Source organism: Rutilus rutilus (genome assembly GCF_951802725.1).
Source record: "Rutilus rutilus genome assembly, chromosome: 4".
Lineage (NCBI taxonomy): Eukaryota > Metazoa > Chordata > Actinopteri > Cypriniformes > Leuciscidae > Rutilus > Rutilus rutilus.
Window position 1 is genome coordinate 13,212,746 of NC_140212.1, and position 26,737 is coordinate 13,239,482.

General features: G+C 39.0%; 1 protein-coding gene across 5 annotated transcripts in view; it reads right to left on the minus strand.

The window, feature by feature from the left end:
• The window catches only part of sox5 (SRY-box transcription factor 5), a 198,240-nt gene that overhangs the window by 92,360 nt on the left and 79,143 nt on the right, over positions 1-26,737 (minus strand). For 4 of the 5 annotated variants that reach the window (XM_084408170.1, XM_084408178.1, XM_084408176.1 and 1 more), the window contains one exon: positions 21,227-21,286. The gene's annotated coding sequence lies outside the window, so the exon portion shown is untranslated. The remainder of the gene's footprint in view (positions 1-21,226; positions 21,287-26,737) is intronic. The other variant, XM_084408173.1, reaches the window with a different exon arrangement.

A 26,737-nucleotide genomic window follows, 5' to 3' on the forward strand; every position in this document is an offset into this window, starting at 1 on the left:
CAAAAAAACGCGTCTCTATAGGCAGCCTATGAGATCTGCACACAAAAACAGTTGGTTTCACCACCACTCAAAACCAAAATAAATAAAAATAAACCAATCACCGACAGGGGTTGGTGTTGTGAGGTTTTGCGGTTGTGCACGGCTGCCTCACAACACCCACCCCTGTCGGTGATTGGTTGGAACACTATTTATTTTGGTTTTGGTTGATTGGTTATTTTGGTTTTGACTGTTTTTGGCTCATGCTACTGTTAACCCGGATGTCGACGTCACTTCAGTGGTTTTGGAAAAGCACGTGAAAGTCCTGACAGAAAGCGATGCATAAGGATGCAGTGTAACGACGCCCAGTTCCAGGAATGCACTAATATTTTGTTGGTAGTATCAGTTTATAACAATTATTAGTTAACACTAAGTTGTCAACACTTCGGAAAAAATAATAATTCGTCGTTACACTACATCCTTATGCATCGCTTTCTGTCAGGACTTTTATGTGCTTTTCTCAACTCAGTGAAGTGACGTCAGTGTCCGGGTTAGCAGTAGCATGATCCGTCAGGCAAGTGTTATTTAAATAAACTCCTGATGTACTTACAAACTTTCCAATGCCTCGTTTTATGAGTACAGAACCTATTTGTATTACTGTAGAAGTTTGGTACCATTCTGGGCATTATTAGTGGGGTAATTTACGATATGCAAATTTAGAGCCAATAGCGCCTGCACTAAGCCATTCGGCTGATATCTCGAAATAAGCTCTTTAAAAATGTTCAACCAAGGGAAAAAAGGCTTCTGGGGGGGGGGGGTGTCTGGCTCAATGTCATGGTGCAAAGGACCCTAGGTTGATTTTACTCCGAACCATCCCTTTAAGCGATTAACGTCTAAGATTCTGGTCTATTTATCACATAAAGCTATTGAGCGGCCTCAGAAGACTCATTTGTACTTTACTGTATCTACTTTTATTTTCATTTTTTAAGTTTGACAGCCCCTGGCCACCAAATTCTTTCACTGTATGGAGCAGAGCATAAACATTAATCAAAACAACTTCTAAAAGAAGAAAGAGACATTATGGTGAGAAAATGATGACAGAATTTAAATTTAAGTAAACTATGCATCTACATCTCATAACAGGCTTCTTAGCAATGGCTTTAGCGTGCAGGAGGGATTCATTTTCTGAGACATAAATATTCAATTGAGACCGTTTTGTATGCGAGCACGACACCTCCATGCAATTCTGTTAATCTGCTTGGTGACAATGGCAATTGTGAAAGACTCCTTATGCATACAATTGAATTGAACCGAAATTGGAACGCCTTCCATACGCAATGAGGATTTGGCGGCAAACCAAGTGAATCCCACACAGAAGAAAGTTTAGTGCTGAGACACCAGCCACAACTTGACATCTCACACCAGTCTGCCATTATTGCAGCACTTTTCACAGCGGTTGTGGGCCCTCGCGGCTCGTCGCTCGCTCAGACCACAGCAGTGCCCCGGCCCCTAACAGACACGGCGCGGCCATGCGGCGTAATTTAAAGGTTCGTTTTAATTGATTTCTTCCCAGAGAACATGTTTTCCGCCTCAATACAACCCTTTCTTTTCCTTGGCGTAACACATTCTCCAACTGGTTTTTGTTGTGTGCGTTCCCCCCCCCCTTCCCTCTCCCCCCCTCTTTCTTCCAGTTCAGTCGAAAGTGCATTAGCTTCCAAACAGAGTAATGCCGGTTCGATTGTGAATCGATTGTACTCACCTCCCCAACAGCTCCTCTGCTTGAGGGGAAGAAAGGCTAAAGGGAGGGAGAAGTGTTTGTAAACAGTGCCATGGCAACTGCTGCCTCTCTGAAATCGGAGCAGAACCCCCGAAGAATGTCTAGTGTTCTTTATTATATATCAACTTATTTTTTATTTCTCACACAAACACAAATAGAAACAATACAAAACATACATTCACTTAAAAGGACATGGACACACACATCCACACGCATAAACGCTTGCATTAATACACACACTCACATAGCAAAACGTGGAAACACAGAGTTAAATATCCACTGCACAGCATGTTCTACACCACTACATACTGTACAGCTAAACTTGGACATTTTATGAAGAAAATGTCTGTGCACTTTATGTGCACTCACCAACATGATAAGGTGTTGTGTGTGGTTGTCAGTGTGTTGCTATATGGTTGCTAAGTGTTTTTTTTTAGGGTGTTGCTAGGGTGTTTGCTTACTGGTTCAATTCAAAAGAGCACAATCCAGTGTTATGAAAAAACTAATAAAAACTAAAGAAAAAACATTTACGCTAAGTCGCAAACTGAAGTACTGGCAAAAACTGAAAGTAAAAAAAGTATAACTAAAAGACATTTTTGTGACTCCAAAGCTAACTGAAATAAAATAAAATGTATTCATTTAAATTTTTTATATGTTAGTGTACATTGTATATTATAAAACTTAACCTTAAAGTCTGCATTAAACATGAAAATGCAGATTAAATAAAATAAACAATTAAATAATATTTGTATTAAATACTACAATTAAATAATAATTAAATTAAATACTTAAATTTAACTTTGGCAGCCCTAAAATATTAAACAAAATATTAAATACTATTAAAACAAACAAAAATAAACAACTAAAACTGAAACTAGAAAAATAAAAGCCAACAATTACAAAAGGAAAACTATTAAAAAAAAGGTTGAAAAGACAACAAAAAAAAGTACAAAAATAAAACAGTACAAAAAAAATCTAATATAAAAAAAATAAAAAAAATAAAATAAAATAAAATAAAATAAAATAAAATAAAATAAAATAAAATAAAATAAAATAAAATAAAATAAAATAAAATAAAATAAAATAAAATAAATCTGTAATAACACTGGCCCGAAACATTTCGATTTGATATTCTGGACCTTTGTAATTCGTATGATCACATAAGTAAAAACACACCTCGCACTCGGCATTATTTGATGACTCTTAATGTCCATACAACAAATTCTGTGGTACGTTTAATCCAGACGACTATGGATGTGTCCATATGAACTTCAGGTTTAAAGGACCTAAAGTGTCAAGTGTGACTGTATCGTTAACGGACAGGGAAAGGTACCGCGTCTGTCTCACAAACTACAATGTCCAATTCTCAGACTGCACAAACAAGCCATAAAAATACCAGAGGGACACACAAAATCCCCCCAGATTCCCCCCCCACACCCCCGCCCTATACCCCTCTCTCTCTCTCTCGTCTCTTTGTTACAAAGAATGCTATTCAGTACCCAGTGACTTCTCTTACACGGCAGAGGCCATCTTAATGAACAATAGCCTGCATGGAAACAAAAGGCAGATTATTAAGTTGGAAGATGAAGGGGGAGGCATGTGAGAACGAGAGAAAGTGACAGAGCGAGAGAGAGAGAGAGAGAGAGAAACGTGGCAGTTTCTATGGCCAGCTACACATCTGGTGGCCATGTGTGGCGTTGAGTGCTAATGATGGTCTTCCTGAACTCTCCACAATTAGCCGTGGCCCAGAGAGAGCGTCTCTCCACGGCCCGGAGGAGGGGGGTGGCAGGGCTGCCGCCACTGTCCGTCTCTGGCCTTCAAAGAGCGGACACTTCCATTTCCACCATCAGTGGCTCAAAACCAACTAACAACCCATAAAAGTCTTTAACAGTCCTCTGCAGTGCTTTGAACAGACAACTAGTCATGATTCAAGCAGCCAGTGAAAAGTAGTAAGTAATAAAAAGTTTTAAAAGATGACAAAAACATTCCTCGCAACACGAGGAAGATTATGGCATCCGCGTGCACGGACCCGCTCTTTAGTTCTCGCTCAAAAGAAACCAATATCCAAAACGCCAAAGGCAACACGACCGCTATGAGCGCAGATGAAGACGTTAATTTGTCAACTTTACAAAAAGCATTGAGTCAATTTGCCTGGGTCTGTGTTCCAAATAACCACAGTGAACTCGCTTGTGTGCTCGCAGGCACCTGGATTCTTGAAGGGGGTGACAACTGGTCAAGGTTTCCATCCATTTCATTCAGGATGACACTCAATACAATTTCAGCAGTTTTGTATAAAAGTGTGGGAGGCTTTCTTCTCAGGAATAAAGCAAAGCAAACGAGACAGAAAGAGGGTGGGGGGTGGGGGGTGGGGGGGTGCGATAAAAAGAAAATGATAGATGGAGAAATGGTGAGAACTTTAACCTGTTCATCAAACTGCGCTGCAGAACATGATGCTTTTAACAAAGATTCCATTGATTTACGGCGAACACAATGATGAACACAACAAAAATCTAACAGAATACACAGAAATTTTGTGAATATTCAAACAATAAGCACAGTGATCAAGTGACTCATTCGCACAGACATTCGAATGAAGCATAAGATGCTCTTTGGATCATTCTCAAATCACGTGGAATATACAAATGACATTATTTCTTTTCAAAAGTAGGTTAAGAAGTTCTCAAACTACATACAGTGTGCAGTTCCTGTCAGCATACACACCTTTGATTCCTGGCCCACGTATGTTTGTGTGCGCGTCTCTTAAGTGTCTGAGAGCCATGGGAAACGAACGGGAAACGACTCCACCATTCAGTCATTTTCACTTTCCGTCTCTCGTTCTCCATTTTTCAGAGTGACTGCGCACAGAGGGAACAGCTAGAGATCAATACGGCTGAACTTCAGCTTTCGATCTCCTCAGTGCCATACCGTTACCACGGAGACAGCAGCTCTGGTCCCCAAGCGGCGGCAACCACTGGAGTGAACGGCCCCATGTCCAGTGATCGAGGGTTTGTGCAGTTACTTTGCACTCTAGGTGCCCAAATCTTAAGGGCTTTAAATACAGCATCAATAGGGGTAGGAATACTACTGTATGTACTACTGAGCTAAATTCGGCTTATATGAGTTCCTGTGGGAATTCCATCCTTTCAGCATTGGGGGTTTCCTCTGAGTAGACCCTCTAGTCTCACAAAGCTAGACTTTAGATAATTGCAGTGAAGTCTGGTTTACTTTGCAGCTCATTTGGGCAAAATACTGCCTACATAAGCAGGGAAAGATCTATGTAAAGTGAACATCCACAGTTTGTTTCCACCCTGATGAACATTAGGACCAAAGCAGTCAAATGATGCATCTACAGTACCTAACGTCATATGTATTGCCCATTCAATATTCCTTTTGATATTGATATTATTATTATTATTATTCTTTATTATTAAGATCCGAGTAAAAAATTTAACGAGCATTCAAGAACAGAACAGTCCCGTTCACAGGCCCGTAAGCCACTGTTAAAGACAGTGAGCGTAATTTGATTTGTGACATCTTCACTGTCATCTTGGTGTGGAGATCAAATTTTCAAGCCAAATGACCGCAGCGGAGCATCCACTTCCTCTGCTGCCATGGCGATGAGCTGCCACGGTGACATGGAAATATGGGAGCATCACAACAGATTATTGACACAGTTTGTAGAGCAAATGTACTTTTCAGCCTTTTTAATAGAACTTAACAGATTTAAAAATGCATTTTCACCAGCTTTTTTAAAAAGTCGTTATGGTTAGGAATAGTTTACAGGTGATAAAAAAAACTGGCCCCATAGCATGTGCAACGTGCACACACGTCTGCACGTGCATGTGTCTTTACAGCACTTGCAATTAGGTCATAGAATTCAAACATAAATCGCATGCTAAAATAAGCTACTTAGGCTAAAATGCGAAAGAAATGCATTATGATTCAGATTCTTCGCAAACCACAATAAATCTCTCATAATGCCTTTGTTTCTGTGAGTGAGGCAAGCTTTGCTGACATTGTGCTGAAAGGGAGAGTAAAACCTGAAACTAGCTTAAATAAACGAATAAATTCAATGAAAATTAATGCAATGAACTAATGGAATGTCTTAGTGAAAACCTAATACGATTTGTTTGAGGGTTCGGGTTCGGGTTAGGGTTAGGAGCAGGATTAGGGGATAGAAAATATCATTAGCTCAAAACAAGTCAATGGAAAGTCTATGACAGGAAAACAAACAATATGAGAGAGACAACTGTGTTGTGAACTTTGCACTTTAGGGCCTGTTAAGGACAGACAGACTCAATCGATGGCATTTCCATTTCTCCACACACAAACCACAGTTACACAGTTACACACTAGTATGTGAACACACAAACAATTTCTGTTCATTTCAGCTTTACAATTTCAGGATAAAAGAGCCGGAGTCACAGAAACTGCGCAAAAGCAAGGTTAGGGTTAGGTTAGACACACAGAAAGAGGGAGAGGATGGTTGTTTGGAGATGAAGTCAAGGAAATGAAACTGAGTGTCTAGCACACACACACTGTAAATGTGTATGTATGTATGTATGTATGTATGTATGTGTGTATGTATGTGTGTACAGTATGTATGTACAGTGAGGAAAATAAGTATTTGAACACCCTGCTATTTTGCAAGTTCTCCCACTTGGAAATCATGGAGGGGTCTGAAATTGTCATCGTAGGTGCATGTCCACTGTGAGAGACATAATCTAAAACAATAAATCCAGAAATCACAATATATGATTTTTAAACTATTTATTTGTATGATACAGCTGCAAATAAGTATTTAAACACCTGTCTATCAGCTAGAATTCTGACCCTCAAAGACCTGTTAGGGCCTGTCCCAATACCTCCCCTTACCCTAGATTTCTGCCCTAACCCTTGTTTTTGCGCGTTCTCGTGTAGGGGTAGGGTGTCCCAATACTCTAAAGAGCAAGGGGGAGTGCTATTCTCCCCTTAAAATCAACCCTAAAAACATAGTGCGGTCCGATGCAGGCTTAAAACGAAGTGGAAGATGAAATTACCCAGGATACCTTGCGGACTCAGCAAACTGGTAAATATTTTTAAACAAGATGGCGGACACCGCTGGAAAGGAACAATTGAATTGTAGATATATTTTCGCAAATAAGCATTAAAATTTCTAAATATGTTGGAATATGTTAGTTTGATGCACATCCAAAGGACTGTTACGTTTTGAACACTAATGTTAGAAAATATTTCACGAAGCTATCTATACGATGTTGATGATATCTGCCGAGTGCTTCGAGAGAGTCTGCCCATCAAATATACATCTGATCTGGGTTCATCTAATTTTATTTTCGATTTTAGCTTCCAAGGATTATAAAAAGAAAATGTGAGGTAAAACTATTAAAAACTAGCCGCGTTCGTCTAGTGCTTCATCTTTTTCTTCACAGCGCGCTGTCACTTCTCCATAACGTTAAACCCAAACAGCACTGAGCACAATGTTTGCTCAGTGATTGTTGTAAAATGCAGTGTCGGCTGATTCTAAATTGCGGGAGGTGTTTGATTGTAAAAAGAGCTATTATAAGCACAATGATCCGCGCAAGAGACGTTGACCCTGTTCCCATGGCGGTGCGCGTTCGGAAACGGACTGCAACTAGACAAGCAAACTATACTTTGGGTTTCATGTGCGCGTCTAAACGATCAAATACAGACAAAAATATGGCTAAATGACCGGTTTGGAGATTCACTTTAACACAGTTTATGTCTTAAATGGGAGTTAGTTGTGGAATAGTTGGGAGAAAATGTGTATTATTAGATCTGCATTCGGTCTTAAAGTGGCAGCGTCTACATTTTCTGAATGAAAATAGTAGTAATAGTAGAGACGTCGACGCTGCGCGTGACGTAGTGAGGTTTGCTGCGCGTGACGTAGTGAGGTTTGCCGCGCTAATTTGCATATAGTGGTGTCCCATTTCATAGGGAAAGATCTTCAACTCCACTTCCCTCATTGAGGGGATTTTACTTTCGAGAGCACTCAAAACCAAGTGGAAGTTTTAAGGGGGGAGAAATGGGACAGGGCCTTAGTCTGCCTTTAAAATGTCCACCTCCACTCCATTTATTATCCTAAATTAGATGCACCTGTTTGAGGTCGTTAGCTGCATAAAGACACCTGTCCACCCCATAAAATCAGTAAGAATCCAACTACTAACATGGCCAAGACCAAAGAGCTGTCCAAAGACACTAGAGACAAAATTGTACACCTCCACAAGGCTGGAAAGGGCTACGGGGAAATTGCCAAGCAGCTTGGTGAAAAAAAGGTCCACTGTTGGAGCAATCATTAGAAAATGGAAGAAGCTAAACATGACTGTCAATCTCCCTCGGACTGGGGCTCCATGCAAGATCTCACCTCGTGGGGTCTCAATGATCCTAAGAAAGGTGAGAAATCAGCCCAGAACTACACGGGAGGAGCTGGTCAATGACCTGAAAAGAGCTGGGACCACCGTTTCCAAGGTTACTGTTGGTAATACACTAAGACGTCATGATTTGAAATCATGCATGGCACGGAAGGTTCCCCTGCTTAAACCAGCACATGTCAAGGCCCGTCTTAAGTTTGCCAATGACCATTTGGATGATCCAGAGGAGTCATGGGAGAAAGTCATGTGGTCAGATGAGACCAAAATAGAACTTTTTGGTCATAATTCCACTAAACGTGTTTGGAGGAAGAAGAATGATGATGAGTACCATCCCAAGAACACCATCCCTACTGTGAAGCATGGGGGTGGTAGCATCATGCTTTGGGGGTGTTTTTCTGCACATGGGACAGGGCGACTGCACTGTATTAAGGAGAGGATGACCGGGGCCATGTATTGCGAGATTTTGGGGAACAACCTCCTTCCCTCAGTTAGAGCATTGAAGATGGGTCGAGGCTGGGTCTTCCAACATGACAATGACCCGAAGCACACAGCCAGGATAACCAAGGAGTGGCTCTGTAAGAAGCATATCAAGGTTCTGGCGTGGCCTAGCCAGTCTCCAGACCTAAACCCAATAGAGAATCTTTGGAGGGAGCTCAAACTCCGTGTTTCTCAGCGACAGCCCAGAAACCTGACTGATCTAGAGAAGATCTGTGTGGAGGAGTGGGCCAAAATCCCTCCTGCAGTGTGTGCAAACCTGGTGAAAAACTACAGGAAACATTTGACCTCTGTAATTGCAAACAAAGGCTATTGTACCAAATATTAACATTGATTTTCTCAGGTGTTCAAATACTTATTTGCAGCTGTATCATACAAATAAATAGTTAAAAAATCATACATTGTGATTTCTGGATTTTCTTTTTTAGATTATGTCTCTCACAGTGGACATGCACCTACGATGACAATTTCAGACCCCTCCATGATTTCTAAGTGGGAGAACTTGCAAAATAGCAGGGTGTTCAAATACTTATTTTCCTCACTGTATATACTTTATACACACACACACAATATATATACTTGTTAAACAAGAATTAAAGACAAAACAAGGTTCTATATAAGGATAAATGTCTTGAATAATACTTGTTTTTTTTTCATGATAAAGTATGTTTACGAGCGGTTTAATTAATAAAATGTAAAACAATGAATTAAATCAAAAGTAATTCTAACTAAATCCATACAATGATCTCATGATGGGAACCCCTATAGGGCTCTATACTGTGACGTGCCTGATAGAACCCTTTGAAAATCCCAGTGCTGTTAAATACTAGCACTCTTGGAAAGCCGCTCGACCAATAAAATTCATGGGCAAGAACTAACTGTCATACAAAAACAACAACAATAACAACAACAACAAAAACAACAGACGTCTAGATGTGTCTTCATTTAAATAACTAAGCAAAGTGTAAGTGCGTGTGTGAAAAGTGCCACTGCTCTCATTAAAGCAGAATGCAGGACAACCACTACAGCAAGTGACAGTTGAAGAGGGAATCATGTTCTTGATAGACATTACAGAGATGGAGAAAAGCACAGGCAAGACAGAGACAAAGTGACTGTGAGTGTAAACGTGTATGTGTGTGTGTGACCATGGTGATGGAACTGTAGATCCTCTCTGCTCTGGCACTAAAACAACCATCTGCTGAAGCTTTGTTTTTCAGACCTGCGACAACAACGAACCAGCTGTACACGTCTGCGGGCATGTGTGCCTGTTCCTGCGTGTGCGCGTATATGAGCGCTCAATATGAGCGAGGTGGAAAACAAGAACGGGAGCAGAAGAAATGAAAGAGACGAACACCTGTGAGCTGCCAACACGATTCACGGCGCGAGTCACCTCTCGGTAATGAATACATTAGGAACGGAGTAGCACGTCCCAGTCCACCAGAGGACTCTGAAATGACCGGTTAGCGGTCCCTCACTCCGCATCAGACGTGCTCCTCGATTCAACCTGGTTGCCGTTTATTCCTCTCCGACATAACGGGTAACAAAAGCAAATTTAACCTTGAAGAATAAACAGCACGAGTTTGTATGTGGGCAGATCTTAAAAAGGCAATTAAGCATGATGGATGGTGCTTTAATCTGCGTGCAAAAATAATTGTCTTGTTGTTTCATCTTCCGTCTTCATTATATCTAAAACTCAGCGAGGACAGAATGACAGAGAGGTGAAGTTATCAAGGAGAAGTGCTCTTTTACTGTTCAGACATACTGTTTTCTACTAAATTATGCTGTTAATATGGAAAAAAATATATATATCTTTGTGGCATTTGAAACTATTCAACCTCTATTGAAACTTGATGTATCAAAACAGGGAATTAATACTGTGATTGAAAGAAAATGAACTCGGAAAATATTTCATTTAATAGAGAAGGAAAAGTACAAACTCATTTCAATCTATTCAATATCAAGGGACTCTTAAGGGAGTTAATAATATATTTTTGAGTAGTATATAACGCCAGGGCTCAAAGTTCATACATTCTTCACAATCGGTCTGTTTACAGATTTCTATGAGTGAGAAGGTCATTTAGCACATTGGGCATCATTTCTAAAGCCTGTGTTTGAATAGTGTGACTTTCACAAAGTTGCTAATGGAAAAGTTTGAGCAACATTGAGTGACACCCAGCGTTTTATGCTTTGGTTCTCTGGATTTTTCAGAGGTCTTTCAATAGAAAAAGGCAGGTTAGCTCAAGTCCCCGCTCTGTGTCTCTTGTCTGAGGACAATGAAGGTCATATAAGGCCAGATTCAAACCAATTCAATGAAGAGTCAACTCGATGAAAGAAACTGAGAAAGGAGCAGAAAGGCCATCTCTGATGTCTTAAACTCAGGACTGAGATAATGGTAAGATGCAAGATTCAGACAATTTCTAAAGCACTGATGAAGGCGAATGAAACATCACTGCTCAGTAACACCCGGCCAGGTGGTTTATTGAACAGCAGTAAGTTCTATTGATTTGTATCAAGATGCAACGGATTTCCAAGTGAATCAAGATTAGAGTATTAGTAGATTGTTTGCTTAATATCTGCTAACACTTTACTTTGATGGTCTCCAACAGACATTATACTGACTATAAGCAACTGCAACTATACATCAACTTATTCTACAAACACCTAACCCTAACCTAACAGTCTACTATTACTCTAATGAGAGTTAGTTGACATGTAGTTGCAAAGTTACTTGTAGTTAGTAGAATGTCTAAAGTGGACCATTGAAATAAAGTGTAACTGGAATAAAGTTCAGCAATGAATCGTTTACAGAAGGACCACAACTTTAAGACTACCAAAGGATGGAAATGAAACTTTTTGGTGGGATTTGACAGCCCCCTCTTGTCAGCTGAGGTGGGTTGCACCCACAGAATTTGTGATGAAAGGGGCGTCTACACTAAAAACTGGCCCGTCACATACAAAGACCTCAGTCAGATCCCAGAAAGAAGGAGAGAGAAAGCAAGGCAAAAAAAAAAATGCAGGAATGATGCGTATTGGAGCCCAGATGGGAGGATGAAGTGGCTAAGTAGAGGTAGAGAGAGAAAGAAAGAAAGAAGAAAAAAAAAGAGAAAGAGAAGAATGCATCTCCTGTTCTTCATGAAGCGCCTCATACTTGTCCAAGAATAAACAGGAAATGCAGCTGCGTTTGGACCACTCCCCCTCCCCCCAAAATACCCCACATTCCTAATGGTCTTCCATCATTCTCTATCCATCCGATCCAACTTATTCCGGCTCAAAGATGTGGAAAAGGGAAATTAAAAGAGAAGTTCTTCGAAACATCTTCCACCCCATTCCCCAGGACTCATTCTTCGCTCTGTAATGTGGTCTGATAGTTAGAAATCTGGACACGCAGTTGCGTTATTTAACTAATCCCTCTTTCTTGAGAGCAAGAAGAGGAGAATGGTGGCTTTGTGGCTGCAGACAATGAGGCAAAAAGAACTATACAGTACCAAATTGAGGTCGCCCAGAGACAATGGTTGTCCTTCAGCTTATATTCACAGACATCCCACAACTCTATCAAAAGTGTTTCTACCCGTAAAGACTTTTGTATTTCTATCTTACATGGCAACAATAGGAGCAAAACTCCTGAACAGAACCTGTGTCACTTCTTCTGACATGGTGGCTAGAGTTCTGGGATTGAAATCCGGGAACAGGCTCTGGGTCAGTGGGGAACCCACAATTCTTTTTGACACCTGCTTACAGAAAAGACACTAAAGCGCTTGGTTACAGATAGATATCAAACACAAACTTCAACTTATCCTGCTTTAGTCTCACACAGAGGAACCACATGACTTTATTCTGCACCTGATGTTAATCTGCTCTGATGGAGTGCTGATCTTCATTTGAAGCATATTAGCTGCCCTCTTGGACACAAGGTCCAAACAAAACATGCATATGCATGCGGTCAGACCAATAGAGGGATTATGTCCATGAATACATTAGGGCTGGGACAGCATTTCTGCATACCAATGCGGACAGCTGACGTGCCCCTTGTCAAAGTGTCTGAGCTTCGCATGAATGTATACATCTGGACGGCCACATCATGTGATCTTATTATACTTCTAATTAGATCACGTCTATAATAGTAGGAAAGATCGTTTGTTGGTTATTTTCCCACACTATTCATACAGAAGCAATCACTCGCTTTCTTGGCTATAACAAAGAGAAAAGAAAAAAAATCATAGTGTAGAAAGATGTGGTGACACAATCGAGAACGGAAAAACAGATAATAATGTGAGAGATTTACAGGAAGTGCAGGTGGCCGGCAATTCATACAAAAAATATTGGAGAAACAACTAATTGCCTTCACAACATTATATTATATTAAAATTTTAAATACGTAGAAAATTGTAAAATAAAATAACAGCTTTTCTAATTTTACAACAACAACAACTATTATTATTATTATCATTATTATTATTATTATCATTATCATCAAAATGGCATACAAATTCTAAATGTTATATAATTGTATATATATATATATATATATATATATATATATATATATATATATATATATTAATATAACAATTTATGTAAATGCAAACGGATATTTTAATTTAATACTGTAATAAATATAATAATAATAAATTGATAAACAATAATATATGTAATCTTTTTTTAATAGCTACTAGCTTTGATCTGCTAAAACTCAATCTAAATTGTCAACTATTAAGAGTACACTAGCATATAAATGACCTCAAAGCTACCAGAAATGGACAAAAAGCCACAAAACTCAGTACTCTGACCTATCCTTCTAAAAAAACAAAAAACAAAAAACAAAAAAAACATTCAAAGACCTCATAGTCAGCATGACAGCTCCTATCATGCTATATCAAGCTGAAATGCAATCCCACAATCCACTGGGCCATGTGCTAACCACGCAGGCAAATCTCCCTCTCATAGGTGAGCTGAGCCCTCTGTGAGGAGATGAATGTGGGGTGTGTTCGCCCTCCTCTGTGGAGCTGAACTGTGCTTCTGCGCTAATAGAGATCTAAGCTCAGGACACACAGGTGATTACCTACACTCTCAGAGGTCATGCCGGGGTCATGAGCATAGCGACACAACGCTGTCAGACAGACTAGCCGGGTAGCTTTGTAATTACCCATGGGGCTACAGCAGTGGCGGAGATGCTGCGTTGAGGGATGTTGAAAGCAGCATCCAGTGACCTCTCTGATTGGGGTTAACAAGGGGCTGATTTGCATATAGGGAGTGGTTTGATTAATAGTTTTGTGTGCATGCTCAGATTCTTGGAAACAAGAGGGCGTCAGTGAAATAAACCAGCAATTGTGAAATTGTGTCTGGTAGCATTGTGTCAGGTCTAGGCTTTGAGGAGGCCATTTAAGTTCTTTATACACAGAGGCATTGACCCCGAACAGAAAAGACCCTTCCAAAACTGTTGCAGCAAACAATCCTCTAGGATGTCAATGTATGATGCAGCATTAAAACTGGTCTTTCTCTTAATTAAAAAGGCCAACCCAATGCAAGTCTGACTACTTAAGTAAAATGCAAACTACAAAACTGAAGCTTGTTGCCCTTTGAGTACAACAAAAAGACTGCAATCTAATTTGTAACAATTTTAAAGGGGACCTATTATGCAAAATTCACTTTTACACTGTTTTTGAACATAACTACGTGTCCGCAGTGTGTACACAACCACCCTATTATGGTAAAAATACATCCACTCCATATGTTATTTTCCCCATAAATAAGAAATGGTGGCCATTCAGAAATGCACCCATTGTGATGTCACAGTGGGACAGGCCCCGCCCATGGCTGGCCACAGAATCTGGCCTATTAGCTTAGCACCTCCCCTGATTGAGCTGTACACAGTCTGCCATCTCCTCGCTAGAGCATTTAATAGTAGCATTCAAGAAATTAATTATTATTAAAGCTACTAAAGTTATTCAGTCAAGAGCAGTGAGTGAATTTCTGTTTTTCTTTTGTTGTTCAATTCACATTAACAGGATAGACAACAGCAGGTACTGTATATTAGGCTGCTTCCGTTTTAATACAGATCTAATATAGACGTGATTTTTCCCCCAGCTGTTTACGTTCACAACCAACTGAACTTTGTGTGCATTTCACAGTTTAAGCACTATAAGACTAGCCTAGAAATCTAGACGCACCCTAGCGGCAGCAAAATTTATTTTGCAGCCAGGGTAGTCTAGCAACTCTCCGTTGACTTTCGGAGCTGTAAAAACCTAAATTGGGTCAGGCCAATCACATCGTGTATAGAGTAGGCGGGGCGGGCTTAACATAATGACGACAGAGTTGTGACGGTTCCCTGCTACTTGAAAACAAAGAATGGCTGCTGCTGCTGGCGAACAGCGGTCTTTCGAATTGGCTTTGGCCGCGACTCTGGAGGACTTGGAGTTACGTTTTTCTTTGAGAAAAGAGAAAAGAACGGCACTTAAGTCATTCTTAAAAAAGGAAGATGTGTTCGTAGTTTTGCCGGCCAGATTCAAAAGTTGAATCTATCAACTAACGTTAGCTCCGCTGTTGGGAAAACGCTCTGATTGGTTGAAGCACTGTCCTATTGCGTGCAGAGTGAATTTGAAAGACAGCCGTTTATCCCGCCCCTCGGATTGAGCCGTGTCTATGGTTGCCAGACCTAACATCTTGATGTAGGTCTGGCTTGCCAGGCTACTATAAGACCTGAATCACAATACAAATTTTAATAAATAAACAAACTGTTTTTCTTTGTTTGTTGTTGGCAGAGTATCTGAGGCACAAGCTGTAAAGGCTCCGCCCTCTTTTGGATAGGGAGCAGCAGCTCATTTGCATTTAAGGATACACGCATGAAAACAGAATGTTTTTGCTTCAACCCAAAAAGGGGCATTTACAGCATGGTATAATAAATTATCAGTGGGGGTAAATTGAACTGAAACTTGGATACAATCTGGGGACACCTGAGATATTTTTGAAAGAGGCATAAATAGGTCCCCTTTAAAATCTGATTAGAAATGCGATTTGAAATCTAAGATAAAATCTGTATCAAAATCTAGGACAGTATCTACAATAAGGGAGGAGTATGATCTTGTAATTGATGCAGCTGGACTGAGATTAGGGTAAAGTGGATGCTGCACATTGGTGGTGGTTGAGGAGATTCCCCCCTTCCATATGTAAAGCGCTTTGAGGTCTCAGAAAAAGCGCTATATAAATGTAACAAATTATTATAATTATAAAGTGGTCACTAATTTGACAAACACAAACTGAGTTTCAGTCTAGTAGTGCGTGGTGGAATTAGAAAAGTAATGCATAACTTTCCTCAACAAGCTTCACTATTTGAGATGTCATTCATGTCTATAACACAAACGGATGCTCTACATTGTTGTCTGATCAGCATAACAGCATTCTTTGTCATTGTCAATCAAAAACAGAGTGGTGGTATGTTGCCAAACTCCTTACTCCAGGTGAATAAATGTTTTATCCTCTCCATCTACAGACAGAGGACAGTCAGAGCAGAGTGCTTATGAGAGCTCAACTTGTTATCTCAGAGTGAGTAAGTCACAGAGAGTGAAAGACAATGGAGCCATCAGCTAACACACTCTGACAGGCCACCCTTCAGAAGGGTTAATAGACTCCAACCTAGTGTTTTAAAGTGTGTGTGTGACAGAGAGAGATTGAGAGAGAGATTGAGAGCGAGAGAGACACGGTCATCAAAATGGCCATCTTATGAACTGACACCTGCATTTCATCACTACAAACACACACACACACACACACACACACACACACACACCATAATGTATTATTCACTGCGGTGACCACTAGGGCGGCATTCCCCTGGCGGTCCCCAACCGCAGGGATGAGAGGATTAAACATTTAACAGCGCATGACAAAATGGAACAGAATGAATAAATAAACTGAAATGGCCCCTGGATGCACAGTCAGCATGTGCCACGCGCATACACCTATCCATGCCACACAACTACAGTGCGGAAACTAAAGTGACCCATAATGTCATACCGATAGCAACAGAAACAACAGCTATAACAGTTTTTCTCTCTTTTCAAAATGCAATAGGGTAAAGTATGTGTGATCATTATTTAGCTATGAGACCTAGTGGTATGGTCAAGCTTTGCTGTGAATACTAAATGGCAGATGACCTTGAATGGGGCAGACCTGCTAGCAATTCATGTTTATCAGACAGGGCAACAGAACTCCCTACAGGCTGAGACCTCACCCATAACTGTGTCCGAAACGTCCATTTCGTCTTTTGTCACGTACTTCTCTGAAGGGAACCAATTAGACTGAACATGTGGCTATCTTACATTTAGACGTGTTGCAAGAGTGCTTAAAGGGATACTCCACTTTTTTCATTTTACAACTCCCCCAGAGTTAAACAGTTGAGTTTTACCGTTTTAGAATCCATTCAGCCGAACTCCGGGTCTGACGGTACCACTTTTAGCATAGCTTAGCATAGATCATTGATTCAGACGAGTCCAGTAGCATTTCTTTCAAAATGACCAAAGAGTTTCAATATTTTTCCTATTTAAAACTTGACTCTTCTGTAGTTAAACCGTGTACTAAGATCGACGGAAAATGAAAAGTTGCGATTTTCTAAGCCTATATGGCTAGGAACTACTCTCATTCCGGCGTAATAATCAAGGAACTGTGCGGCCGTACCATGGGTGCAGCAGGCGTAGTGATATGACGCAGCGCCTGAAAATAGGTCTAATAGGTTAGACAAACTTAGTCCCGGTCACGTTGGAAGTTACCGAGCTGGGGACTATTTTTAGGCGCTGCGTCATATCACTACGCCTGCTGCACCCATGGTACGGCCGCACAGTTCCTTGATTATAAGCCGGAATGAGAGTAGTTCCTAGCCATATAGGCTTAGAAAATCGCAACTTTTCATTTTCCGTCGATCTTAGTACACGGTTTAACTACAGAAGAGTCAAGTTTTAAATAGGAAAAATATTGAAACTCTTTGGTCATTTTGAAAGAAATGCTACTGGACTCATCTGAATCAATGATCTATGCTAAGCTATGCTAAAAGTGGTACCGTCAGACCCGGAGTTCGGCTGAATGGATTCTAAAACGGTAAAACTCATCTGTTTAACTCTGGGGGAGTTGTAAAATGAGCATATTTCCGAAAAAAAGTGGAGTATCCCTTTAAGAGACAATACAATATTTGAACCAGGCAAATGTTTAGAGTAGGGATGCACCAATATTAAAATTCTGACTACAAGCTGATGATTATTCATGTTAAGGCCAATAACTGAAAAATGGCCAATGCTAAAATTCTACATTATTTTGTCTAAATAAAAAAATATAAAACAATAAATCATTTTAAATGCTACAAATACATTTTCATAGTTAAGTGAGAATTACATGGCAGCAAAGGCCATCTACATAAAAAAAATAATAATAAATATGAGCAAGCACAATTAAATATCCAATATTGACCTTTACCAACCAACCAAACAAAACACATGCATATATACATAAATATTGGCTGATTGATTGTGGATCCCTATTTTGCAGTGGTTCTCAACTGGTGGGTTATGACCCAAAAATAAGCCGCAGGACTGTTAGGGTCACAGATAATGGGGTGGGGTGGGGAGTATGCTAAATACAATTAATACAATAAAATACAAGAGAATGTATTTACCATGTATTTTTGTTGCTGGTGACAAAAGCTGCGTGTCCAATCGAACTCTACACATTATTTATGCAAATTCCACTGTCAAGAAACCAGACAAATTAAGAAGAGTCCGACACAAACAGGTTGTGTGACATTCCTGAATAGAGAAAACTGGAATATTAAAAGGTTTCACTGTTTGATTTTAAGAAAATGTTTACAGTTTTTTGTAAAGTTTTGGGTTTCCACTTGACACCCGATGGAAAATCTGGGTCCTGAAGCAAAACCAGTGGACAACCACTGCTTTATGGCATCTTCTATACGTTTTGTGTGCAGTTACTGTAGGTATGTAGGAGTCTGTTAGTTCGGATGGGAGTAGTTGTGTGTTAGCTTTCAGCGTGCGTGTATGTTGATCTGTAGGTGTGTGTTTGTGGGTGTATATAATTGCGTGTCTTTGTGTCTGTGTGCGCGTGTGGGTGTGCGTCCATAATTGTGTGTGTCCTCCTTATCTGTTCTCCTCTCCTTTAGTTCATTGGCAGACTAGCTGAGCTCAAACTGTTCAGCTGCGACTAGTCCAAGCCCAGTAATTACAGCTTGTCAGAAAGAATTAATTTTCTCATTTCTCATAAAGATGTGTAAAAATTACCATGTTATTATACACCGACACTCTCCAGAGGCACACACCAAATTTAATTTAGAATTCTTCCCGCACATTAAATTAAATCCATAAATAAGAGTTTAGGCATTGGTAGGGAAGCATATGTTCGTTAGGCCAAGCAGGCTGCTTGGGCCTGCGCTAATGTCTATTGTAATGTTTTAATAGCTTGTGCCTTCTAAGCACCAATAAATTTATATGATCACAACAGGCGACGTCGAGCGCACGGCCAATTAGGAGTGCCGACGCCGCCACTGCTGCTGCTGCCCTCAGGAGGAAAGAGAGGTGGGAAAACTGGAGGAGAGAGAGAAACAGACAGACACAACTGGCTATCTGGATCTCTTATATATTTAAATAAAATATAGAAATATATATACATACATTTCAAGGTTTTGATATGATGTTTTGGAAATATTTGGATGGATGGACGGACAGATAGACAGACTAGGGTGAGGTAGAGGCATATAAAAAAATGGACAAAATTGGAACATGCTTTGTTCAAAATGCTCTAAGAAATCTCCCATCTTTTTAATTTTATTGAATATTTTAGGCAAATTTAAGTATGCTTATAGCTAACAACTATAGTGTAGCTAAAAGAGTTTTACTAAGTTTAAATCCATTCAACAGACTTCCCAAAATGACCACAGATAAAAAACCCGCTCCGTCTGGGCCTACAGTATATGTCATCAAAATCAAATCATTAGAATCATTTTGGCAGGTATATGGTCTATGCCAGAAAACAAAAGTCAAGCAGCTTGATAAAAGTTTGCAGTTGTCAACTGAACAATGTTTTGTAAGTGGGTAGAGGCTCTAGAGTCATTAGGGACTGGGGACAGAGCCATGATTTCTGGATCAGAGCGCATCATGTCATCGTCTAAATCAGGCATCTACAAATGAAACGCAACATCAATCAGACAACTATTTATAGTGCAGATAAAAGAGAAATCTAACACTAATAAACGAGTTTGTTGCCTGCCCAAACTCCATGTACTTTACAGGGATGCCCACAGAGAGAAATAAAGAGATACAGTGAGGAGGTGGAGACAGTAAAAGAGACACACAGAAAGAGGGAGAGGATGGTTGGTTGGAGATGAAGGCATAGGAATGGTGGATCTCGCTGCGAGGGGGCACAGGATGGCGGTCTCCCACTGGCACGCTGCATAGACAGTAGGAAGTCATACACAGACTCACACACAGTGGGCAGTGCCACAGTCAGAAAGACGGAAATAGACAGAACTCACACATACCGCCAACTGAGTCTCATAGGCTTCATGAAATATGACTACAAGCTGCGAGACAGCGGCCACTCTGACACACTCAAGCCCGTCTGTGATACGGTCCCACACACACAGACATGTATGGCACACATACATGACAAAGACGCCCACCAACAGCCCCAAACACAGATGAACAGACTCACAGCCCCTTCTCCAGAATCCATTAACGCACACACACACACAAACAAAACCAGCCCCCTGATGGCGCTCATAGGTGAGTTGAAGTGTGTCAAAATGTTGTCATATGTTGTCCAAAGAGCCAGGAGGCAACGTCTATTACATGATCAGAGCTTTCAGAGTTCATTACTGAATTATGTGTGACACCATTAAAGCATTTGGACACACACCACACTTACTTCTTTAACGTGTAGTCGAGAAATACAGATTTTTTTTTTTCTGCTTCCTGAAAGCAAATACACGGTATAAATGGCTACTTGTACAGTATATCTTCAAAATTTCTATACATCAAGTCATGTGTGACTTTCTCTCTTTTGTTCCTTTTGCATGTTTGGATTGCAGTATATAAGAAAATAAGAAAAATAACTAATAAAAACTTATAAAACTGTATATAGTTGTAAAACATTTAAATTAATGTATAAAATCTAACTGATAATTGTATTAAATACAATTTAATACTGATTAAATTGTATATTAAGGAAAAGTAACATTTTACTAATACAATAAACTGCAATAATGTACATTTATTTATTCATTTTCATTAAAAAAAAATTGTGTCTGCCACGCACAAGTGGCACAGGGCGACAAGGTGAATATATACATTTTTAAGAATCAGTCAGTGGTAAAACCTACATAGATTATCAACCACCCTTAATAATGGTTGTAATATTTGGAACACTGTACACCCTCACATCAGCAGACAATCACAAGACGACACCAGACATTAATGCTTTGCTTTAGTTGTCGAAGAGTAACAGGCTATGAGGATACATAATGTCTGTAACAATGACCAAAAAATTAAAGCACTGGGAACGTTTATAAAAGCCTTTTGCAGATGCACATATTACATACCAGTCAGTTGTGTTGAGGCTTCTTGTGGTGAAAAAGTTTTGTTCTTGTATCTGCTTCTACCTGAACAAAACGAACACAAAAAGAACAAGTTAGAAACTTCACTCAGGCTCTCCAGCCCTCTCGACACTGAAGCATTTCTCTGCTTGAAGAGATTTGTTTGATGGTGGAACAAAAGTATTCAACTTTGTTCTGCCAAGCTGTGTGTTGCATTGAAACTATAATTTTGCTTTGTTTTAAGTTCTCCCCCAACGGGAGAACTTCTGGACCTCAAAGACGGACATTGTGTAGATTTTTCTATCCATAAACAACTTGAAACACTCTTAATCCACTTCACAGAACTTATCATTGCATCTGTAAATTGTACAGTACTTAAAATGTCACGTCTAGAGTTTATGAGTGTAAGCATGCAGAATAGAGAGGATTCTCTCAGCTTTATCAGAACTCTTGGCAAGCTCTGATTCTCCTCAACAAACCCGGCGCTAAGTCTTATATCATCCTTCTTAGAACTGAATTGGTAAACCATGTCATTTGTGAGTAGTTTTGGAAGATTTAGACCACTGTCCCCTTGCTAACAGCTCAAACCAGATGAGATTTAAGAGACACAGTTGTATATGTCTTCACTGGAACATTGCAGGGACGTGCTGGAGAGACATGGTTGTATAGTCTAAGAGAACATTGGGATCTTTCATTACATGAGCTGAGCCTCATTGTAAGTTTCTAATCTTGCACGCTCCCGTATATAATCCGCAGAGAAAACTTGGATGTCATCATCCAAGTTTAGCGTGCAGCGTGAAGTCCTCAGTGAGGTGGAAATGGAATTTGATTGAACGGCTAAACCTCGGATGAACATACATGGAACTCTTTTAGGTCGATCACGTAACCAAGATTCTTGCGAATTGGGGCCAGTGGTTCTCCGATCGCTAAGATGCGTCGGACCACCCTGGTGCTATACGCCGAGGGGGGAGGGTTTACACTCAGAGGATTGTGGAGATGTCTGTACAACACATATAGATGAATTTGGGCCCACAATAGAACAATAGACAGCAGGATTCGAGATAACTATGTGTGGTTGTGTCTGTATGATGGGTGTGACTATACTATAAGCATTATAATCATCTTAGAAGGTTTTTAGGATCATACATTTATTTATAATATATTCAAATAATATAATAAAAAAAATAGTCATTATAAATGTGTATATATATGCACACAAATGAATTACAAATATTAAATTACTTTAGTAGGCAAAAGAAAATGATGTGTAAGCCTACATGTATAATATGACTAATTACAAATTACTAATTATAAGCATTAGCATCACAGAAGATTTTTAAGATAAGAAACTAATTCAGAGAAGTGTGTCCAAACTTTTGGCTGGTACTGTAAATACGCGGATGAGTACATTAGACACAAACACTTAATATAAAACTCTAATGTCTGTGCTTGGAGCTACTGTAGATAGGAGTGTGTGCATGTTTGCTTATCTGTGTGTATATGTATATCCATCCTACAAAACGTATGAGTGTCAGTGCAGGGCCCCTGCTTACAGCACGGTCTTATTTACTCCTGTCAGCCCATAAAGCCAGCCTGAGTGCCACACTGATTGAAATCCCCTTTTGTGTGCTAGTCTTCAGTGATGTGGCTTTTCTCTCGGCCTCGTCTCATGATGGAAGCCTGTACTGTTAATCTAAGAGTGTCCACTGAAAGGACGAAATGAGTTCCTGGGCTGAATGCACTCTTTAACTCATCTGTCTTGGTCTATTCAGACGTGGGGCGTGAGAGCTGGCGGCTAACACCTCCACAACAATACACGGCAAAGCAATGCAAACCTTCCTTACACAAACTACTCTGTCTCTAGGAGACTCGTTTTTCCCACATTATCTAACTCACAAAATAGTGGTAAGTAACATCATTTAAGACAAAATATTGTTAAACCATTAATTAGAGCATCTTTCTGTATTACAAGGGGGAAATAATAAGGTACAGGTACAAAAATAAGGTAACCCTAAAGGAACACTTTTTTTAAGTGTATAGGCTACTTGATTTAAAGGTTTTGGTCAAGCATCAACAGTATATGAGCCTCAAATGGCTTTTAATAATATTGATAACTTTACATTTTCAAGAAGATTTTAGTTCTATATGAATTCTATAGGAGTATCTGGAAGGAGGAGTATCTGCTTTTTAAGTTAGCATACAGTTACTTAAGTATTAAAATGCTTCTCTGAATTAAAACAAAAACATAAACAGCAGTAAAAATGGTTACGGTCAATCTTCAAAAGGAAGCTGCCTTGTCGAAGTCATGGACTAGCATTTAGCACATGTGCTTCAACATGTAGCGCTTTAGTGCTCATCATTTTCTGTAACTGCTACTGTTACATTTCTGTAGCATGTGTGTTAACTGCTAAGCTTTATCATCATCAGCTTACATCCCAAATTTCATGTATGACGATTTAGGTATGATACAATACACAATTCAGATTGGTGAACATCCAGTACAAATGATTAGCAAAATTAGCTCAAAGTCTGACTGGAAACCTGGTCAAGTTCAGAAGCCATGTGTATCGATGGACTCCATTAGAGACGGAAGAAGAATAAGATCTCATTGTTGTTGGGGTGGAATTCCCCTCTGAGGAGAGATAAGTCGGGTCCTTTGTTCTCTGGCCTGTGTGACAGAACGCTTACATAATACAGTCATAGAAAATGGGTACTATGTCAGGCTGCAAAGCAAAGTGGGCCTGTGGTCTGTTTATTTGTTGAAATGGAAGGATGGAAAGATGAAGGAATTGAGCTGAAGACAGAGAGAGATCATACGACTGTTGTCTTACATAAGGTCCAGAATGGTTGTGTGAAACGGAGCATGATGCCTCTTCCACACAGATAAAGAGATCAGGAAACATGACAGGAGAGGGTTGTACTAAGCAGCACTAAACAGTTTTGCTATTTGGACAAAGTCATCCATTAAAGATGCTAATTACTTGAAGGACTGTTTGCTGGACTAAATAAGGGGGTTTCCTTGTTCACACAGCTATTTTAATCGCTGGAGGTCAAAGGTTGCTGTACTGTGGTTGTTAGACGGGCTGTGTAAATGGCTTTAGAGTTTGAAAGTCGGATCACAAATTACAAATATTAGCCATAAAATGAAGATGTTGTTCTATTTTGACAATTAATCAGTTTTCTCAAAAGGTCCCTTTTCAGGCTAAACTAAAACTGGACCACTAGACCAGTTCTCAAACTCTTTGTCTTCAAAGAGTTTGACCTCAAAATAATTTACAGCCCTATGCCTTTTCCAGTTTACTGGAAAATAAGGAATTATAGAGTTAAAAATATAGAGCTAAATGTAAAAATTATATTCATAATTTTAATGAAATAAAAATGAGAAATATCTTTATTTTTAACTGTTTTAACTCATGCTTATTTTTAACCGTTTTACAGATTTTGCCTAAATAATTAATAAGTAATCTCGAGGCCCCTTTGAGAGTTTCCACTTATATAACTAAGTTCTTAAAAGATTTTTTTTTTTTTTTTTTTTTGACTTTGTCTTATACCCAATAATAAATTTAGAATGTTGGTTCAGTGTTATTGCAAACAATATTTGAAACTCTACACGATGAAAAAAAAAGTTCATCTGCGTGAAACTAGTATATACAAGATCAGTGTTTTCATACAATTAAGTTGTTTCCTGCTATGCAGGTCACATGCAGGAAATGAATGGGGAGGGAATCAAAGAGACATGGAGGAGGAAAATGAGAGATCTCTCTTCTGACTCGGTGTGACTGTGAGGTTAGACTCTGGAGTGAGCAACACAAAGAGATTAACTTATTTACATCTGTTACCTACTCTAATGGCTTTTTGTACTACTAATTTCAGCCATCTGCGTTCTCTCTGAAGACTTTGTCACACAAAACTAATAAAAGTCATCTGGCGCACAAAATTAGAGAACACAGAACTATACAGAGAGGAAGATAGACTCAAAGACACTAGAGTACACTTACACAAACACACAAACACACACACAAAGGCATCGTGCAGCTGGACATATGACTGGCCATGCATTCCTTGTTGAATCACATGCTTATTGACTGACCGACAAACAGGCATAATGCAGATTTTCAAAGTTAGTTTATAGACTGTGATGGACAGTGGAAAAGATGAACTGCAGTACAGGGGGAAGATTTTGTTTTTTGAAGCCTTTAAATCAGAAATTACAATTTACATTTTAGTTAAAATAACTAATCATGATATATACTGTATATATGTATGTATATGTATGTGTGTGTGTGTGTGTGTGTGTGTGTGTGTGTATATATATATACAGTGCAATGCATAAGTGAATACACCCATGCTAAAGTTGACTAAAAAGAGGAATAAAAAATCATATTTTGGAAATTGAACTTAATGCCTTAATTTAAAAAATTAGGAAAAATCCAACCTTTAAGGACACCAATTTTCTTTGTGAATGAATAATGTATCGTAAATAAATAAATGTTCTTCCTTAAAATACATGGTGCATAAGTGAGTACACCCCTATGTTAAATTCCCATAGAGGCAGGCAGATTTTTATTTTTAAGTTTTTTTTTTTTTTTTTTTTTTAGGATACTATGCATCCTGATAAAGTTCCCTTGGCCTTTGGAATTAAAATAGCCCCACATCATCACATAGCCTTCACCATACCTAGAGATTGGCATGGGGTACTTTCCATAAGATCATCTCTCAATGCAAATCAAACTAGCTTTTAGGCTAACTGAAATAAAACCATGCCAATCTCTAGGTATGGTGAAGGCTATGTGATGATGTGGGGCTATTTTAATTCCAAAGGCCAAGGGAACTTTATCAGGATGCATAGTATCCTGGATCCATGAAGTAACTGGCCTTTAAAAATAAAAATCCATAGTATCCTAAAAAATAAAATAAAATAAAAAACTTAAAAATAAAAATCTGCCTGCCTCTATGGGAATTTAACATAGGGGTGTACTCACTTATGCACCATGTATTTTAAGGAAGAACATTTATTTATTTATGATACATTATTCATTCACAAAGAAAATTGGTGTCCTTAAAGGTTGGATTTTTCCTAATTTTTTTAATTAAGGCATTAAGTTCAATTTCCAAAATATGATTTTTTATTCCTCTTTTTAGTCAATTTTAGCATGGGTGTATTCACTTATGCATTGCACTGTATATATATATATATATATATATATATATATATATATATATATATATATATATATATATATATATATATATATATATATATACACACAGTATACACAGTATATCATTAGTTATTTATGTTAAAATAAAATAACTTTATACAATAAAATACATATTATAAAATGCATATATATATATACATATATATACACAATTGTTATGATAATACTTATGTTGTATTGCAAAACGCAGTTGAGGTAGACAGATTTGGTGGTATGGTTAGGTTTAGGGCTGGATTAAGGGGTAAGGGAGTGGCCAAAATATATATAACCAAGCACTATCAGACATGCAAAGTTT